Raw genomic sequence first — 4,520 nt, 5'->3', positions numbered from 1 at the left:
AGCTAGCGAGGAGAATGAGTAGAACGGCGACGCGGTGGCATCTTCCTCCCTGATTTGCTGGCGTTGACGTCCGTCCTCTCTTGCCGGCATCGTCACCGCCCTCCTTTTCCCCTTCTTCTTCCTCCTTCTCCCCACCTTCTTTCCCCTCCTCCCCCCTTCTTCTTCTATTTCCCCTAATGTGATTCCCTTCTCCCTCTCCCTCTAATCCGTTCTCTTTTTTTTTTCCTTTTTTATTTTATAATTTTGTTTTGTTAGAAATAATTTGGTAATAAAATTTAAAATTTAAATAAAAATGACGATTTTAAAACCAAATTAAACCTTAGAGACGATTTTGTATAAAAAAAAAATTGAGAAAGAAAAAAATTTTAACCTACACAATAGAGACCAAAATTATACTTAACTCTTATTAATATTTTATATGATAATATAAATTTAAATATGTTAATATTAAAAAACAAATGAATTTTTTTCAAAATAGATATAGAGATGATTATATAAAAACCAATTTAAAAGATATAAAGACTTGAGGGTATGATATTAAATTGGTTAAGTAAAAAATATTAATAGGCTAAATAATTGAGACATAAATTCGTTACATAATAAAAAATAATACATATAAAAATATTAAATTATACAATACTTTTTATTTATTTAAAACATATATCATGTATAAGTATAATTCCTTAAAATTTTGTGGTGTCGAAACCACTACTCACCTCCTCTAAATTTGTTTTTAGATCTAATTAAAAATTTAATAAAATTATAAAAACTAATAGAATAATTAAACTAAAAAAATTACATTTAACATAGGAATATACTTTTTATAGTGAAACCCAAAATAATTTTTTTCTTTCTTTCAAATTTTTTTGTCTGATTCAATTGTGTATATTTTACTTATATAAAAGCAAAATATTTACATATTTTTCATGCATAAAATTACAAAATATAACCAAAATTTTTTTATATATTTTATTATTTTGTTAACGAAATATGAAATGATATATAAAATAATTTTTTTTAAATTTTACACAAATAAAAAATTTCAAATAAATTAAAAAGGAACAAAAGTAAACATTTTAACATTATTTTTCATAGATTTTTAATAAACTTTTAATTCCATAACATTTATGATAATACATTATACATGTATTTAAGAGGCCAATTTAAAAAAATAAAAAATAAAGAGTAAAATCCACTGTGAATTAGGTTGAGCTGAGGACTCATATTGACTCAACATATATCATGATGCAACAGTCCAATACAAGTTGGGTAAATTGGATATTTTTATCTATTTCGAACCGAAAGAAGGAAGAACCTGTTGCAGATTTTTTGTGGACTTTCTATAATTGTTGTACACAATATTTTTATTCAGTAAATCTTGACCACATATATTGTTTAATATAAATCTCAATAATTGTAAAAATTAAAATATCATATTCTACATAAATGCAATGGTATAAGTGAATATCTTCCTATATTATATGAGATATTCTAATTGCATCATTAATTGAGAATCAACAGTTTTAACAGGATTATTTTATAGACTTAAATCTTGACTAAGGATTAAATACATGTCATTAATAAACAATGGTCCAGTTAATGAAATTCTCATCTTTTTGGTTAATTTTTTTTATTAATTTGAGTTTGAAATCTTAGTTTTGGGTTTCTATTAATTGATGCTAAACCGACATTCTATTTTGTCATTGTAATTGATTGTAATTTACGGGTCATACTTTTGCTTTGGTTTATTACTTAGTGTTTCATTAATTGACAGAGTTTGATAATTGATGAAAATTTTCTTATTGTGTGACTTGATTTTAGTTTGACAAAGAATCTTGTCGGTCCTATGAATGTTACTTTTTTAGTTTGATTAATAATATCATTTATTTCAGATGATGACTTTTAAAAGTTTATCATCTAAATATGGTGATAATTATATTGCACTGCATTGTAGTTTTTTATTAATAGAATTTCGTCATCTTTTTATAATTTTGTTAGTAAATAGCATAACAAATATTTTTTTGTTATATTAAGGTAATAATTTGTTCATTAAAATTTTAATTTTATAGTTAATTTTTTTACCAGAATTTAATATTAAATTATTTTGTTCACAACTTTATTATACAATTATATTATAATGTGTTTATTACAATTAAATGGTATTTTTAATTTTTTCCTATAAATTTTTGCAGTTTTTTAGAAAGTAAAATCATATATCTTTATTTTTATGATCCAATTTATTATAAAAAAATTCATATTAAGTACTTAATCTAACAGTATCTTAATATTAATTTTTTTTTCATTATACTTATCATACCCAGGGCACTTCACTAGTGTAAATATATATACATATACCCCGTTAAGTTGAGCCGTGACCAAATTCGATTCATACAAAACATATACTACATCATTTTACAACATCAATTACTAGATATACTATTTTCAAGTGCAAGACCATGGGTGCTGTATGTTATTATGTTGCTGCTGCTTTGCACTCGTTTATTGCTTGTTTCTCATTATTCATGCAAAGGGCAAGTAGTTCGCATCACGTGCACCGTAACCTTACCGATGGATTCACTCAAATTCCGTTGGACCACAAAGTCTTTGAAATTCAGAGGCCTTATGATGTACCGGAGAGTGCACGCACGTTACAGCTTTGTAAATGGAGTGCACAAGATGTGGGTGTACTCTAGCGACAAACCTCACTCCAAAAATAGCAGAACCAATCCCCGAACTGAACTCGCCATCAAAGTAAACCAAAGCTTATACTCACATGCACGTAAAGTTGATGGTTAAAAATTATTAGGAGACAATTTAATTAAATATGTGAAATCATTTAACAATTTTTAGTTATTAATTTCACATGAAAACGAGTATATAATAAGTTTTCATCAAATACTAAGCTTAACTACCAATATATACATAATATTGGAAACCTTTCAAATTTGCCATGGTTTTACGTATGTTTAAATAATGTTAATCATTCCTAACACACTTGAAATGCTTCCATTAGCATTATGTCATTGCGCGACTGACTAATTATTTTTCAATTGTCAATTTTATTTTTCATTCAGGGCTATGATTATTCATCAGGAGTGTGGCAATTTGAAGCGCAGGGTTTTGTGCCACGCGACACTTCTGGGGTGTGCGTTATGCAAATTTTCGGAGCATCCCATCTTCGTGCCACCACTCTCATGATTAGAGCCTACAAAGGGTCTCTTTCATATTATAGGAGTCCAGTGCTGGCTCCAAACATATGGAACAGATGGTTTAAATTAAATGTGATACATGATGTTGATGCCTCTACCGTGAAGATTTACATCGATGGGATTTTTGTTCATGAGGCTGCAGGTCATGGTGGTGCCTCTCATGCCTTTAAGTGTGGGGTTTATTCACAGAATGATGCTTCCCATTATATGGAATCACGTTGGAAGGGAATCAAGGTTTTTAAGAGAAAGTAACGGTATCATTGGAATATGCGGATATATGTACAATATCTTATATGATTAAATGGGATAAAGAATAAAATTATATCTATTGTGCCGTGACTAAAGTATGGAAAAAAAATTAAAAATTCAATTAAATTGATGCATGCAAATCTCGAACCTGCAACCTTCGCATTATTAACACAACATTCTAACCAACTGAGTTAATAAGTCACATAAAAGTGTTTTACCTTTTAAGTTTTATTATCATAGGCCCATCAATTATGAAAGTGAAAGTATCACAAAAGCTTGATGAAAAATTGAAAATGCATGAGATTGGCGGGAAACTTAGTTTATTGCAATATGGTTAGAGTTGTTGGTGGAGACGGGATAACAATAATGATGAGAAGCATTGGCCAGTCATTGATTATTGAGGGAGGGGAATCGCTGCAATAGTGAGGTAGGATATATATATAAGTGACCTTGGGCGGAGAGACCCACGGTGGAAAACTGACCTTGAAGCTCCAGCAATGTTTCCTAACATTTGTTGTTATCCTCCTTTATTGAGTTATTGGTGTCGGAACTCATTAAAAGCTGCCTGGGCGTTGCCGTAACCAATGGTCCATGTTTAGAAGAAGAAGAACATCACAACAAACATCTTCAAGGAGAAAGTCATGGCTGTGATGATGTTGATGATAATGGGTTCTGAAAATGGCACTAAGAGCGGTGGAGTCGTGGAGCAAACTTTTTCTCCATGATCTCATTTATTCATTTTAATTTTTTTAATAAAATGAGAAAATAAAAAGACTACAGAGAAAATATAAATATAGTGGATAAAAAAATTGATTTAAATAATAACTTTTGGGAAGAGGGAATGGAAGAGATTCAAAACTGTTTGGACCATTAAATGATTCTATAACAAAATATATATTTTAAGGTTTTTTAATAATTGCTAAATAATCATTTTCTAAATTTAATTACAAATTAACCTCATATATTTTATTTAATTATAAAAACGATTTTTTATTTTATAAATAATCATTTTCAAACCAATCGATTGAATTAGAAGTCACGTGCAAAGTTCAATCGATTTTT

The 4,520-nt window shown here is 28.6% G+C and overlaps 1 pseudogene; it reads left to right on the top strand.

Moving 5' to 3' along the window:
- The first annotated feature begins 2,456 nt into the window (after positions 1-2,456).
- LOC112717702 (citrate-binding protein-like) lies at positions 2,457-3,461 on the top strand (annotated as a pseudogene).
- Positions 3,462-4,520: the final 1,059 nt, after the last annotated feature.

The sequence above is a fragment of the Arachis hypogaea genome, chromosome 10, assembly GCF_003086295.3.
Source record: "Arachis hypogaea cultivar Tifrunner chromosome 10, arahy.Tifrunner.gnm2.J5K5, whole genome shotgun sequence".
Classification (NCBI taxonomy): Eukaryota; Viridiplantae; Streptophyta; class Magnoliopsida; order Fabales; family Fabaceae; genus Arachis; species Arachis hypogaea.
The sequence above is the reverse complement of the archived record's forward strand: the minus strand, read 5'-3'. Positions and strand labels throughout refer to the sequence as shown.